Source organism: Chrysochloris asiatica, unplaced genomic scaffold (genome assembly GCF_000296735.1).
Source record: "Chrysochloris asiatica unplaced genomic scaffold, ChrAsi1.0 scaffold00135, whole genome shotgun sequence".
In the NCBI taxonomy this organism is placed as follows: Eukaryota; Metazoa; Chordata; class Mammalia; order Afrosoricida; family Chrysochloridae; genus Chrysochloris; species Chrysochloris asiatica.
In genome coordinates this window covers 2,544,109-2,561,112 of record NW_006408653.1, presented here as the reverse complement: position 1 = coordinate 2,561,112, position 17,004 = coordinate 2,544,109, and the positions used below count along the sequence as shown (strand labels likewise).

At 39.2% G+C, this 17,004-nt stretch overlaps 1 protein-coding gene across 1 annotated transcript in view; it reads left to right on the top strand.

Annotated features, from left to right (window-relative positions):
- Positions 1 to 8,971: 8,971 nt before the first annotated feature.
- Positions 8,972 to 17,004, top strand: part of MAP3K13 (mitogen-activated protein kinase kinase kinase 13) — a 225,816-nt gene continuing 217,783 nt past the window's right edge. Inside the window, exon 1 of the mRNA XM_006869763.1 lies at positions 8,972 to 9,090. The gene's annotated coding sequence lies outside the window, so the exon portion shown is untranslated. The remainder of the gene's footprint in view (positions 9,091 to 17,004) is intronic.

The following is a 17,004-nucleotide window of genomic DNA, read 5'->3' as shown; positions in this document are numbered from 1 at the left end:
GAAGCTAAAGAAGGACTAAAACCAATAATTGAAGACATCCTACCCAAGGTCTTTATTATACTCTATACCAACCCCTGTAAAGCCCTTATTTTTTCTTATTAGAAAGACTGAGAACCAGGGATCTTAGGGCCATTAACAAAATTGTTATACTCCATTTTCTGGTACTACCTAATCCTCATTTACTATTTTCACAGGGTCCTGAAGACACTACCCATTTTACAGTCATTGATTTCTATGTTGTGGTTAATGCCATCAAGTCAGTTCTGACTCATAGTGACCCTGTATAGGGTTTCTGAGGAGCAACTGCTAACCTGTAGTTATCCTACAGTGCTGTTTTTTTGGTATCCCATTTCATTGTCCATAGTTATTTGCCTTCACTTGGAGGGGCCAGCAGTATACTTGGACCATATGCTTCCAGTTTCTGTTCAAAGAGAGTCCCATTTTACTTTTCTCATATTTACATAATGATTTTAAAACCTTAGAATTATAACATCCATCTGTCCTTTTACAATACATAGATGACCTACTGATTAGTTTGTTTCTCTACATTTGAAGTTGCAACAAGGACATCTTGCTCCTTAGAATCTGGCTCAACAAGGGCATAAGGCGTCTAAAAAGAAGTTACACATTTGCAAATACTCTAATTAAATATTTAGAACATTTTATTTTTAGACAAAGAATTTGTATTGACCCTATAAGAAAGAGGCTATTCTTTCTTTTCCAAATTCAGTTACAAATAAAAAAAGAAAAGAAATTAAGAGAGTTTTGGGCCTAATGTGGGGATTGCAGGATTTGGATTACAAATTTTCCCTTGACAGTTTAGCCTTAAAGGCTATTGTGTCAGAATCAATCATTTGAGTTATCCAAAGAAGGGGTATGGGCTATTCAGAAACTGAAAAGCCTTGGCCAACACTTCTGCTTTAGGATTTCCTAATTAAAACTTGCCATTTTCTTTGTATGTAGACACCTCAGTGGGAAATGGCCTTGGGGTAGTCACACAGAAACCTGGAGAACACAATTGACCAATAAGCTTTTATGGCCTGCAATTAGATCCAGCAGTGGCAACCACAGCCAGATTGGTGGAAACCACCGCTGATACAGGAGTAGGGAATGATCTCGATAGGTATGCTTCTCATGCAGTGGCTGCCATTTTGAATTTCCATTCAACTGAACATTTGCTAGTAGATACAAGGTGCTTTTACGTACTGCTCCCAATCCTAACTTTTTCTTTTTTGCCCTATCACATACGTTATCTATGCCCCTATGGTCATATTTTTGTGTGAAGGAGCCAACTACCCTCAGATTCAGGATCATATTCCTACTAATTATCCCACTACTTGGCCTATACTTTACCTAGGTGGCTGGAGAAAGACCAGTGTTCCCTTAGAAAATTGTAGGTATCATTTGACATACACAGCTGAGATTCCAGCATCCACTGAATTAGTGATATTAAATAGTTGGATATTGCTAAATGGGAATAATTCTATAATTTTGCATCCAGGTTGGGGTTGGTCCTTTTTAAGAGCTTTAATACTATCCTATGGATTAAGCATTGGGCTGCTAACCTAAAGGTAAGAGGTTTAAACCCATCAGCTAGCTGCTCTGCAAGAGAAGATGAACTAGGAGTCTCTAAAGATTTAGTTTTGGAAACCCTGTGGAACAGTTCCACTCTGTTCTACAGGGTTACTATGAGTCTGAATTGACTTGACAGCAGTGAGATTCTGGGTTTGATGTTTTTGTTTTTTCAATTGGAACACTCTCTTTGAGAGCTTTTCATTACTATGAACTGGATTGCAGGTGAATTAGGCCATGAAATGGCTGCTTAACAAAAGTCCTTTACTTTTACCAAGATAGTATTGGATAATCGTAGTTTTAGATTTCCTTCTGGAGCAATTTGTACAATTGCCAGTACTTCTTGTTGCTTATGGATCAACACTAAAGGGGTACTGGAGTAATCTGTGAGTCTTATAACTTCTACTTGAGGGCCCAAAGGGTAAGTAACCTAATCTGTTCTTAAAATTAATGAAATGGAAAACTAGAATACATAAGATTAGACAGCAAGTTACTTATTTACACTCTACTACTCCTCCTGACCTTTTTGGATGGCTCCTCCAAGGAATGGATTCATGGGCTCAGACTGCACTGCAAGGACTCTCAGCCTCAAGATTAGCACATATCCTTGAGCTGCATGTGCCAATCTTATCAAATATATTATAGATTATATAACCTATTACAGGGTCTTGAGGGAGTTAAAGATAAAACAAATGACATATGCTGACTTTATTCAGTTTTCCAATATCCAAGAAGCAGTTGAGATCTAAGAGACCCAGTGAAGAGCCAGTTGGTGTCAATTGGAAATTAGCATCATGATTTTAAAGTACTTGCCATGATTGCCACTTTGGTGCCAACAAGCCTGGTGACAATGCCTTTATTCTTACTTTCCTGATTATTTTTGGCCACTATAGCATCCTGGTGTGGCGCTATAGGATAAGCAATGGACTGCTCACCACAAGGTTGGCAGTTGAAACCCACCAGCCACTCCTTGGAAACCTTATACAGGGTTGCTATGAGTCAGAACTGACTTGATGGCACTTGACAACATGGACACTACAGTAGGGAGAACCGCCCTGATGTGGGCAATGTGAGACCAGTTCTCCCTGAAATGGGGAGTTTCCAAACCCAGTAGGCTGAAAAGCTAGTTAAGGGATGATCAAAGGAGGATGAGCTTCATTTTTGACCAAAAAGGGGCATTGCTGAAGCAAAACTTCAAGGGCTCAAAGATAATCTAGGAAACTAGCTTTTCATGTCACCATCAGTATATTCTCTTCTTATGACCTTTCCTTGAGGGCCCAAAGGGCAAACAACCTAGCCTGTTCTTCCTTAAGATTAATGAAATGAAAAACTAGATTATGCTTACATTTTGCTTCACAAAACCACTCAGCCCCTTCTAATGAGAAACAAAGAGCAGAGGGAACTGAGTGTTTATCTACCTATCCCTTATTAATCCCTATCTTTGACTTTCTTAGTGTTAATGGTATTTGTATTGAGTCCAACTTATTCTGGTGTGGTTCTGTAGGATAAGCACTGGGCTGCTAATCATAAAGTTGGTGGTTCAAACCCAGCAGCTGCTCCTTGGAAACTATACAGGATAGATTTGAGTCACAACTGACTTGACATCACTTAACAACAACAATCCTATACTGACTGATCCCTGTTCTTGACATTCTAAATGTTAATGACACCTGTATTGATTCCGACCAATCTAGAGAATGACACAGAAAAATTGAGTAGTGTATCGAGGAATAAAATGGTCATTGTTGAATTATGGGTCACAGTCCTCACATTGGTGCCTGTCTTGATAGACAGATGATTTTGGTAATACGAATGTTTATTCTGTTATGTTGATTCAACAACACTTCAAAACATTTTACTTGAAGCTGTGGCTGCTTTTTCCACAATACCCTAGCATACAGTGTAACTATTTATTTGGTTCTGACCCAGAGACCTTGTATAGTGTTTCTGCTGAGCGCTGGTGGATTTGAATTATGATCTTTGGTTAGCAGTCCAGTGCTTATCCTAAAGTGCCAAATAGGGTTAAATTTGATTTCTGTTAGATTCCTATGGACTCTTGGTGTAGCACTGTAGGATCAGCACTGGACAAATCACAAGATTCGCAGTTCAAACCCATCAGCTGCTCCTTGGAAACCTTATACCAGTTCGGTATGAGTAGGAACCGATTCAACGGCAGTTAACAACATGTTGAATTGCGAACTTGGCTGCTAACCAGAAGCTCAGCAGTTCAAACCTATGAGTCGTTCCTGGGGGGAAGATGAGGCTTTCTGCTCCCGTAGAGATTTATAGCCCCGGAAACCGTACGCAGGGTTGCTACTAACGGGAACCTACTGGATGGCATGGAACCACCACCACCGTCTTTTTATGGAGAAGCTCACAGTACAGGTTAAGTACAACCCTTAATTAAAAGCTGGGGATACAGAAGGTAAGAAGAAAATTGCATACAATTTGATGGCACACAAAAACAAATGTTCCAACAAAGACTATGGAAGTGCGCACGGAGCAAAAAGGAACAATGAACACTCACTGAGAGCTTTCGGCCTGTCAGCACTTTCCATGTACTGTATTATCTCAGTACAGAGAAAAACCTTGTGATCTGGGTACTATTATTGTTGTTCTTGTTGTTATGTGCCGTGGAGTCGGTTCCGACTCACAGCGACCCTGTAACAGGGTTTCCGAGGCTGTAAATCTTTACGGGAGCAGAACGCCTCATCTTTCTCCCGCGGAACAGTTGGTAGTTTCGAACTGCTGGCCTTGCGGTTCGCAGCCCGATTCGTAACCACTACGCTACAAGAGCTCCTGGGTACTATTACTAGCCCCCATTTTATACTGAAAAAAATGGGGCTCAAAGAGGTTAACGTAACTTGCCTAGGTTAGCACCATTTGGAGAGAGGCAGCATGCAAACCCAAGAGCGTCACCTCGGAGCCCACATTCAAACACATCCAACTGGGAAGACAAATCAGAATAATTTCCCCGAGGGTCCAGGCCAGTTTGTTGTTGTTAAGTGCCGTTGAGTAGGTTCGGCCCATAGCGACCCTGTATAGGGTTTCCAAGCAGCGGCTGGTGAGCTTGAACCGAAGATTTTGAGGTTCAAACGACTTTGCAATCCAGCACATTAACCCACAGCGCCACACCAGAAATTCCAGGCGAGTTTAGAGAACGATAATAAGTCCAAGGTACACATGGAATAGAAAAAAGTGGCAATGGAAGTCTTCAGAAAATGTACACAATCAGCGTTTGGGGAATCAAGCGGAAAAGACGCTGACAAATGAGTTCCGGAGCAAGACCCTACCTTGAGGCACAGAAGATCACGTAGGAAATGACGTAAAAGAACGGGACCGAAAAGTTAGTGGGATTGCACGGCGGGGTGACATTCCGGCAGGACGTGACATAAGGGAAGTTACGTAATGGGGTGGTAACTGGTTGTGGAGAGCTTCGCGATGGGCGGGGCGTGTCCTCACAGATCTGCTTGGAATCTTGGATCCCGGGCAGGTAACCTGCGGGCCCGAACCTGGAATGGGATGGGAGCTGTAGTGACCTGGGTCGTTTGGAACCCCAAACTCGGGAGGGGAGAGGTGGCTTTCTCTTTATGTGGCTTAATAAAGGTTTCTTGTGTGGAACTTTGAGGGTATAGGGATACGAGGAACTCATGGGAATGGGGTTTTGGGAACCGAGGTCGTCGAAAAAAATGACAACAGGCCGAGTCTTTAAAGAGTCCGCCTGGGGGCCTTGGTTCGCACGCATTGGCGTTCTGGGTTGGAAAACAGGGAGATTGGAGTTCATCTCTCACCTGCCCCCACCTCCACCCCTGCTATGCTAAGTTGGGTTTCCGAATCACTTCTTTTCGTGGGCCAATGCCTCGCACTGTTAGGCTTTTGTTTCTGGGTCACAGGGTCGGGGGAGCTCTCCCGACCCTCCAGAGTATCCCTGTTTCTCAGTGGGGAAATGACTCCAGCTTAGTTTTCTAGCCAGTAAGCTTTGAGGATGTCAGTGCAGTAGAGATCGAAGACATTGCTGTTGTTTTTGTGTGTGTGTGGTTATTGACATTTAGATCAATAATACTTAATACTTTTCTCTGATGTGCTTGGAAAGGATAAGGCAATTAAATTGGCTCCTTGAGTGTACCGCTGGAGCCTGGTGTGGCGCTGTAGGATAAGCACTTGACCTCAAGATCAGCTTGAACTGCATGGTCGGTGGTTCAAATTCACGAGCTGTACTTTGGAAACCCTATACAAGATCGCTATGAGTTGGAACCGACTCAATGGCATTTAATTAACAGCAACAACAATGCCTCGTGTAGGATAAGCACGGACTGCTAATGGCAAGGTCCGTGGTTCAAACTTATCAGTCACTCCTCTTAAATCCTAGATAGGGTCGCTATGAATTGGAATTGACTATGCTACACATAACAGCAAGTGTACCATCACTTTTCTTGGGAGAACATCCAGGTGGGTGGTACTGGGGACCAGTTGGCCATCATTTGATAAGCTTCTGATTAATAGTCTAAGTGCTTTTCAGCAATATAAACCCACTTTCCTCTTTTCTTACTGTTTTATTTCCTATTCTGGGGTACTTCTTACATTTGAGACGTTAAATGAGAATTGTTTCATAAAAAAGTAAAAACAGTACTTTATAAAAATTCAGTCCAAGGTTTTCACCTGCTTTAGATTCATGATCACTGTGAGTAGGAATTGACTTGGTTGCAATATGTCTTAGTATACACATAAGGTTAATGCCTACTGAACAGTTATAGAGGGACCCCAAGAGAATAAATCTCAGAAATTGAAATTGTTTCCCTTGTAAAGTGCTTATTTAGGTGTTTGAAATGATGAAAAGTGGGCATAGACATAAAAAACAAGTCATATAACCAGATGATTTGTCAAATGGAAAAAAGTGCATATCAGGCTGTGTATTGGGATCCTGGCATGAATCATTGGATGCAGTTTCAGTGAGGTGATTGTATAGATTGGGCTTCATGCTACTACTAATGAGATACAGTAAAACCTGCAAAGCTGGAACCTGTGTAAGGCAGAAACCTGTCAGAGAAGAAAAACTCATATTTTCTACTAATAGAGAATGATAGAAAAGTGCTAAGACTGCACCCTGTCTAAGACGGAAGGCAGTCTGTCAACTTTCCAGCTCTCAACAGGTTTCACTGCAGTAGCTCTGGAGAGGGTTCAAAATCTTATTAGATTGGATAGAATGAGGCAGGATAGCCTGAACTTCCACATTTTTCACAAAGGAGAAATGCTTTTAAAAAAAGTAAGCATTTTAAAAAATGTTTTATTGTGAATTATGTGATAGTTTACATGGGAGAACATTAGTTTTATATTCATCCTATCGTATATGGTTTCATTGCCATGGTTATAATCGCCTCCATGCATCATCCCCCAACCAAGGGTATACACTAGAAGCCTTCCCCCTGATAGTCAGCACACAGCCCCTCTCCCTCTCTGGGTCTAAAGTCCCCAGCTGCTTCATCTCTCCACGTCATCATTTCTGCCTCCATCTCAGGCATAGCTGCTTAGTTGGGTAGGGTCCTGCTCTCCGCTCTTCTCCCTTGATGGTCCCAGGGACCTCCGCTCCTAGACTGAAAAGTTAATCACTCCCCTCCTTGCTACAAAATGTCTACCTTTACATTTCCAACCCTCACAATCAGTCCTGATAACAATTATTCACTATTTTATCACAAGAGACCTATCTGCTTTTCGTTTCATCAGCCCCGCCTAGACAGATTGGATACTACTCAGTGGAGATTCTACCTTCCTCCATGCCCTCTGAATCTGGTTCCCTCTTGAAAGTTTGTAAGCCAGTCACTTCTTTAGTAAGCATTTTTAGAATTAAAATCTTGTTGTTATGTGCTGTGGAGTCAGTTCCGACTCATAGAGACCCTGTACAGGGTTTCCGAGGCTGTAAATTTTCACAGGAGCAGAAAGCCTCGTCTTTCTCCTGCAGAATAGCTGGTAGTTTCAAACTGCTGACCCTGAGGTTCACAGCCCGATTTGTAACCACTACGCTACCAGAGCTCCTTATTAAAATCTTAGATGCTCTTAAAATAGGTTGAATCCCCTTAAAGTTTTTATCTAAATGACATGCAATGATACATTAAGGATGATACATATATACAATATGCATACAATAATACATATATGAGGGGGCTTCAATAAGTTTTTGGAAAAATTCCATCATTTAATTCCATTTTTCCACAAACTTTTCAAAGCCCCGTCTTATTATTGTGTGTGCATATATGTATACAGAGTCCTGGTAGGATGCTGTAGGATAAGCACTAGACCATAAGGTCAGTTTGAACCACAAGGTTGACAGTTCAAACAGCAACATACACACACAAACATATTAAGCATATATACATGTATTGTTGTTGTTAAGTGTCGTTTTATAGGTTTTCTGAGGAGTGACTGGTGAGCTTAAACCACCGACCTTGTGGTTCAAACTGACCTTGCAGTCTAGCGTATTAACCCACAGCGCCACACCAGGACTGTGTGTGTGTGTGTGTGTGTGTGTATTAAAGTGCTGATAGGGTTTGCAAGGAGCAGCTCATGGTGAGCTTGAACTGCCAACCTTGCAGTTCAAACCGACTTTGCAGTCCAGCGCATTAACTCACAGCTCCACACCAGCACTCCATATATGTATAGATATATGTTTGTATATATACACAATAAAACATGTCAATAATACAGTCAAGATATAATACATCATTATTGCATCTCATTTAAATTTAAAAAAATAATAAGTTTCCCCATCTTTAAATCTTCTTTCTTAATTTCTGGAAAGTGTTGAGAAGTTGGAAGTAATGTCCAAATGTATCTTCATCTTTGTATGTTCTTTCTGTGGTGTTGGAGTCCCTGTATTATGAAAATCATGTGCAATGGAATATGAACTGAAAGACTGGTGGTTCAAACCCACCCAGAGACACCTTGGAAAATAAGCCTGGTGATCTGCTTCTTAAAAGTCACAACCTTGAAAACCCTATGGGTTAATATGGGTCAAAATCGACTCGATGTTGTTGTTAAGTGCCATCAAGTCCTTTCTGATTTACAGCAATACTGTGTAGGGTTTCCGAGGAGCAGCTGGTGGGTTTGAACTGCTGACCTTGTAGTGAGAAGTCCAGTTCTAATCCTGCAGCACCATACCAGCAGTCCATCCACCTTTAGAATACATATAAATATGATACAGAGAAATGTTTTGGACATCCTCTAAATTTATGCTAATGTTTATGTCTTAAAAAATGTAATTTCGTTGCCCCAATCTGGTGTTCAATATCATAGCCATCAAATTTTGTACATCTAAATATCTGTAACTACTATTTCATAATGAATTCGTATCTACATGCTAATGTAGGTATGTGCATTGACATTCTTGAGGTTTTCAGTTTTGCAGAACACTGATATCTATGGACTCTAACATGGACTTCATTTAAAGAAATCTACGGACCATTAAAGGACAAAAATATGAATCAATTTATTTTGTGGCATTCAAATCATAACACTTTGGGAGAGGTAAGTTCTTGGCTGTCTTATGTTAGGTAAGAAATATAACAGCCCGGCCATGGGATTGACCTAAGAAATTGTAGCATTATAACTGAAAAGTATAGGCCTGGATAAATTTATGTTTTAATTATGGCTTCCCAAAGGAAAGGTTGTTTTATATATATGAGACAGTTGTTAATATTTTCTTGTCAGAAATTAAAGAGATTGACAAGGTCTGTTATTCCTGGGGAGTCTTTGTGCGGCACTATAGGATAACCACTGGCTGTAAAGTCCTTTTGATCCACAAGGTCTGCGGTTCAAACTCACTAGCCGCTCCCCTGAGCCCTACACAGGGTCACTATAAGTCAGAATCGACTCGACGACACTTAACAACAACATTGTTCCTGAAAGCTTACAGCTGTTTTCTTCTTTTTTCCTGAGGTGTGGGTGGGTGGGAGTGATTATTCAATATTGTAGATCCCAGTGGATATAAAGCAACTTGTGTGTACCTTATAGGATTTAAATAAGTTTGTATCCAGTTTTGGCTCTGCAGTATTATATGTCTCAAATTTTCAGACTAATTTCATTTTATCCTTGGGTTTAATAAATCACCCACTTTTTCAAATAGGTGATTTATTCCCCAAGTCTTTTATCTTTCTGTCCCAGGGGGTAAACTTTCTCTTTTTTCTATTTTACCTTTTCTAACTTCAATTTCTTATAGTCCACTACTTCTCAAAACCTTAACTTCTAACTTGGTGTTAATGATTGATGCCTTTTAATCACTAAACAGTAAACTTAACAGTGTTTCCTTTCCTCCTTTGTAGATACATTAGCTTCTTTTTTAGAATCTGTTCAACTCTAAAAACAGGAGGTACTTCTAGGAATTTATCTTTCAGATATATTTGTGCGTGTAAACAGAAACTTGTATACAAAGGTATTTATCACTATATGGTTTGAAATAACAAGAAACTAGAAATAACTTAAACATCCTTTAACAGGAATCTGATTAAATAAAGTTACCTTCATATAAGCTATTTTCTAGTTGTTAAAATGAAGTACATCCATTATTGCTGATACAGAAAAATCTCAAGGTACATTGCCAACTGAGGAAAGCATTGTGGAACTGTATTTACAGTATGTTCCCAGTGTGTTTTTAAAAGCAGAAAATTATATAAGTACATGTAAAATTTCTTTAAATCTATGTAAGGAACTATTGACTGAGATATTCCTGAAGAATAAGACTAGACATTTAGAATAGGAAGGAGACTTGCATTTTTCTTTAATCTTTTTCCCTTGGTTTAAATTGTTTCCTGTGAGCATTTAAAAAGTAATAGTAATACTAAGAAATAAATAAGACACTCTGGTGCTATAGGTTAAGCACTGGGCTGCTAACGTCAAGGCCTGCAGTTCAAACCCACCAGCCACCCTAAGGGATGAGGATGAGGTTTGTCTATTCCTATAAAGGTTTACAGTTTCAGAAACTTCCTAAGGAGCAGTTCTGCTCTGTCTTATATAGTGTTGCTAGGAGTCGGAATTGACTCAGAGGTAGTAGGTTTGAGTTTGGAAGAAATAAATGAATGGCAGTGCTTTAGGGTAATTTCATAATTATGCAAACTTACTACCATTCCTGGAGTCCTGGTATGGCACTGTGGGTTACTGCGTCAGACTGCAAAGCTGTTTGAATTGCAAGGTCGATGGTTCAAGCTCACCAGCTGCTCCTTGGAAACCCTGTACAGGGTTGCTATGGGTTGGAACCGACTCGATGGCACTTAACAACAACAGCTACCATTCCTGCGGACTCCTGGTGTGGTGCTGTAGGATAAGGACTGGATTGTGAACCACAAGATCGGCTGTTCAGAATTCAGCAGCTGCTCCTCAGAAACCCTGTATGGGTTCACTATGAATCGGAATTGACTCGACAGCTCTTAACAATAACACTACTGTTCCTTGAGTTCTTAGGTGGTGCAAATAATTAATGAGCTCAGCTGCTAACCAAAATGTAGGAGGTTTGAGTCCACTTAGAGGCATTGTGGAAGAAAAATCAGCCATTGAAATTAGCATGGAGCAATTGTCTGACTTACATCTAATCACCATGAGTCAGAATCGACTTGATAGAAACACCATTTCTTAACATTTTTTCCTTAATAATCATTTGAATTATTTAGGAGGGGTTACACGGCAAGTTAAACTTTTTTCAGAGCTTCATGGAAGATATAGTGATGTTGAAATACGTTTTTAACCTTGATTTTGGTGGTGGTGGTTATGTACCTTGGAGTCGGTTCCGACTCAGCGACCCTGTATAGGGTTTCCGAGGCTTTAAATCTTTATGGGAGCAGGAAGCCTCATCTTTCTCCTGCAGAACAGCTGCTAGTTTTGAACTGCTAACCCTGAGTTTAGCAGCCCAATTCGTAACCACTATGCCACCAGAGCTCCTTGATAATAGATTGTTGGGATTAGTAAAAATGAGTAAGCTAAAGAACACTTTGGTTAAGTGCTATTTCATTGAGGAAAGATGTGCCAGTTTGCTTCTATAAAGATTACAGACTTAGAAACTCCGCCCCCTGTCTTTATGGGTCAAAATCAACTTGAGGGCAGTGGGTTTGTTTTTGCTTTTGTGAGTAAACTCTGTATTTACGGTTGCTGAGTTCAATATTTATGAAACATATATAACATGTTGTTGACATGGCCATGTGGTATGGATGATTTCACCTTTGTTTGTAATATAGGGTTAGGCTTATATTACACTAGCTTGGTTCTTCTGAGTTTCTCCTTACTGCTACAGGGGTGAGCTTTGTTTTATTTGAGTTACAGTTTAGGAGCTCTAAATCTTTAACTTGATTAAAGTCTTTAATTATGACTTGAAATTATTATCTCACTTTGTTCTTGATGTTTTGAACTAGCTTACTGGCTTAGAGCATTTTAAAGAATACCTTGTTCTCTCTGTTAGAAAAATCAATAAACCAAAAAGATCACTTAGTGACCTATACACAGATAATCGCATTCTGTACTGGGGTTATTATTTTGAATTGACTGATTATCTAACTTGGAGCACAGCAAAATGCCTAGAGGCATTTACTTTTTTTTTTTTTTTTTAATTTAAAGTTTTTATTGTGGATTGAGTGAAAGTTTACAGGGCACATCATCAGTTTCACATTCAATAATTCATATAACTTGTTTCATTACATTGATTATAATCACCTCCATGTACCATCAGTGAAACGTATTTCTCGCTATCCACTTTAGCTTTTTTAAAAGCATTTACTTTTTTAACCACCTGTTTTACTCTCCATACTTTAATTGTGGAAAATATGGAATAATAGTAATAGGTGAGTAAAACAAAATTATATAATATACAGATATAATAATCATCATTATGTCAACAGAGGGATTTTATTTGAAACTTGCTTGAGAAATGTCTATGTAAGATGCATGCCTATTTGATACCACTCATTGTGTATCTTATTAAAATCAAAATGCAGGCCAGTAATCTAGGTGCTGAGTCACGGTGAATGGAATAGGACATGTCAGGTGTTTCATGGTGTGTCAGAGAAGTTTCTGTGTGGTCATTTTTGTTAAGTGATGCTTTGCTTCTAAAGATCTTGGGATTAATCACTTTAGCCAGAAGGGAGTCCTGGTGTGGTGCTCTGAGTTAATGCACTGCACTACAAGATCAGTTTGAACCGCAAGGTTGGTGGTTCAAACTCACCAGCTGCTCCTTGGAAACCTCATACAGGGTTACTATGAGTCGGAACGGACTTGATGGCATTTAACAACAACAGCAACAGCTAGAAAGGGGAAAACATTGGACAGGATGCCTAGACTATGATTCGTAATCCTTGCTAAGCGAATGGATCACATTGAACTGGGTCTAAGGATAGATTGTGTTTTCCTGAGTCAACATTCTAGAATGGGGTGTGCTGTTGTGAGGTGCCATTGAGTCATACAGATGGTGTGTAGAAAGGAGATGCACGTTAACATAAAAGTTAGGAGTCGTAAACAGAAAATTTGGGAAGATACTTACATGCAAGGGGGTTTCAAAAAGTTCATGAAAAATAAAATGAAAAGATCATGGAATTTTCCCTTGAACTTTTTAAAGCCCCCTCATACATAATAAATTAAAAATGTGTTTTATACACATATAAGGAGATTTCAAAAGTTCAAGGAAAAATCGCATTATCTTCTAATTCCATTTTTCCATGAAAAATTTTGAAGCCCTCTCATTTATGCAATACAAAAAATCTTCTGAAAAGATACACAAGGGTGGTATCCACTTAGTGCAAGGGGAGAAGGTCTAGAACTAGTCAAATGTGGATCAGTGTATGTCAAGAGGCAGTGTGCTCTGGGCAATTTGGGTTACTTAAACAGAATTTAAATAGAATCAAGGAACCCTGGTGACCAAGTGGTTAAGTGCTTGACTGCTAACTGAAAGGTCAACAGTTCAAATCCAGCTGCCCCAGCAAAAAAAGATGTGATAGTCTTTACTCAGTATAGATTGTTGTTGTTGTTGTTGTTAAGTGCCGTTGATTCCGACCCATAGCGACCCTGTATGGGGTTTCCAAGGAGCAGCTGGTGAGCTTGAACAACCGACCTTGCAGTTCAAACGGCTTTGCATTCTGGCGCATTAACCCACAGCGCCACAGATTACAACCATGCAAACCCTCTGGGGTAGTTCTCCCTTGTCCTATACATCACTATGAGTTGGAATCACTTGGTGACAATGTTTTTAGTTTAAACAGAGTTTGAATATCAGGAATGTTGTAGAGGGGATTTCCCCTTATATGGGAAATTGTACTCGATTATTTTGAAGGTCCTGTTCAAATCCTAAGGTATTTTTATCATGTTAGAAAGTGATTTATTATAGTATGGGTATACAGTCTGTTTTTAAATGTTGCTACCTTATCCAGTGGTCACGTCCACCAACCTCAGTTTACCCATAATCAGGAAATGCATTTTAAAATTACCTGAGCACCCAAATTATAAGACACAAAATTCATGTGTTTTTCTCAGGTTCTCACTCAGTTTCTTTACCTTTATTTAGACACAGTTCAAATTGCCTTGATAACCGCTGTTTAACTCCACAGCCTGTTAGAAGCAGCAAATTGTGAATGAGCTGCATGCTTATTTTGGGAGGCAGGTACATTTTATGGAAGAGCAAGCAAACTTACTCATCAAAAGTTTTTAGCAGCCTAGGGTTTTTTGGTTGTTTTGTTTATTAGATGAAAATGGCAAAACAAGAACCTTGACTGAGTTTAATCTGTATTCATCATTTTCTTTTGAAGAAGACAGGGAAGAATACTTAGTTTTAGAAAGAATTCTTTTCAGTGTGTGTAACAACATTAGACAGATTTTTTGGCATTTGTAGAGGTTGCATTGTACACTGGTAAAAGCTTGGACTCAAGAGTCACAGACTTTGGTTTTAACCTGAGGTCCAATATTTATGAGCTGCTCTAAAGAAATTATTCATTCCAAGCCTCAAATTCCTTATAGGAACTTAATTGAAGATTAGAGATAACGTATGTAAAATGTTTGCCTGTGTTGTTATGTGATGTCGCGTTGCTTCTGACCCATAGCGACCCCATGTACAATAGAAGAAAACATAGCCTGGCTCTGCACTGTCCTCACAATCATTCCTATGCTTGCACCCATTGTTGTAGACACTGTGTTAGTACATCTTGTTGATGGACTTCCTTTGTTGTTTTTTTTTGTTTTTTAATTGAGCCTTTAATTTACCAAACTTGATGTCATTTTCCAGAGACTGGTCTCTCTTGATGACATGTTCAAAGTATTTGAAACAAAGTCTCGTCCACCTTTCTTCTAAGGAGCGTTCTGGCTGTACTTCTTCCAAGACAGTTTTGTTTGTTCTTCTGGAAGACCATATTACTTACAATGTTCTTGACCAACACCACAATTCAAATGTATCAATTATTCAGTCTCGTTTATTCATTATCCAGTTTTCACAAGCATATGAGGTGATTGAAAATACCATGGCTTACAGGTGCACCTTAGTCTTCAAAGAAATAGCTTTGCTTTTTAGCACTTTAAAGAGATCTTTTGCAGCAGCTTTGGCCAATACAATACATCATATGACTTCTTGACTGGTATTTGTATGTGTGCTGATTTTGGATCCAAATAAAATGAAAACCTTGACAGCTTCAATCTTTTACCCATTTACCATTATGTTGTAAGTTAATGTTTTATTTGTGATGCAGTATAATCAGTTGAAGGCTGTAGATTTTTCGTTTTCATTAGTAAGTACTTTAAGTCCTCTTCACTTGCAGAAAGCAAGGTTATGAGCCTGCCTCCATTGCTGATGCCTTGTTCTTCTTTATATAGTCCAATTTCTCTGATTATTTGCTCAGAATACAGATTGAGTAAGTATGGTGAGAGGATAAAACCCTGACTCACACCTTTCCTGATTTTAAATCATATTGTGTCCCTTATTTTGTTTCAGTGATTTCCTCCTGATCTATGTGCAGGTTCCATGTAAGCACAATGAAGTGTTTTGATATTCTCATTCTTCACAATGTTATCCATAGTTTGTTGTGTTGTACACAGTTGAATGGCTTTACAAAGTATAAAACATAGGTAAGCATACTTCTGGTATTGTCTGCCTTCAACCAAGATTCATCTGATGTCAGCAGTGATAGCCCTCGTTCCATTTCCTCTTCTGAATCTGACTTGAATTTTTGGCAGCTCCCAGTCAACTGCTACAACTGTTTTTTAATTATCATCAGCAAACTTTTATATGTGATATTAGTAATATTGTTGAATAATTTCCACTTACAATAGAGTCACCTGTCTTTGGAATGGGCACAAATATGGATTTCTTCTACTTGGTTATCCAGATAGTGTCTTCTGTATTTCTTGGCATAGACTAACTAATGAGTACTTCAGTGCTGCATCAATTTGTTGAAATATTTCCATTTATATTCCAACAATTCCTGAAGCCTTATTTATGGCCAGTGCTGTCAGTGCAGCTTGGACTTGTTCTTTCAGTACTCTTGGCTCTTGATCATATGTTACCTTCTTAAATGCTTGAATGTTGACCAATTTTTTTTGGTACAGTGACTCTGTGTATTCCTCCATCTTCTTTTGATTCTTCCTGCATCATTCAGTATTTTGCCCATAAAAACCTTCAATATTACAACTGAAGGTTTGAATTTTTTTCTTCAGTTCTTTTAGCTTGAAAGATCCCTTTTAGTTTTCTAACTCCAGGTCTTTGCACATTTCATTATAATACTTTCCTTTGCCTTCTCGAGCTGTCCTTTGAAATCTTTTGTTCAGCTCTTTTACTTCATTTCTTCCATTTGCTTTACTCTATGTTAAAGAGCAGGTTTCAGAGTCTCTTGTGGTATTGGTTTCGGTCTTTCCTTTCTTTCCTGTCTTTTTAATGACCCTTTGCTTTCTTCATGTGTGATGTTCTTGATGTCATCCCACAACTACTCTGGTCATTAGTGTCTCATGTACCAAATTTCTTACTAAGATGGTCTCTAAATTCAAGTGGAATGTATTCAAGGTCATATTTTGGCTCTCGTGGACTTGTTTTAATTTTTTTTCAGCTTCAGTCAGAACTTGCATATGAGCAATTGGTGTATTCTACAGATGCCCCAGGCCTTGTTTTGGCTGATTACATTGAGCTTCTCCATCATTTCCTTCCACAAATATAGTCAATTTGATTCCTTTGTATTCAATCTGGCGAGATCCATGTGTACAGTCACTGTTTATGTTGTAGAATGAGGTATTTGCAGTGAATACGTTGTTGGTCTTACAAATTTCTATCATGTGATCGTCAGTATTAGTTCTGTCACCGAGACCATATTTTCCAGCTACTAATATTTAGGAGCTCTGGTAGGGTAGTGGTTACGACATAGGCTGTGAACTGCAAGGTCAGCAGTTCGAAACTACCAGCTGCACCACAGGAGAAAGATGATACAACCTGCTCCC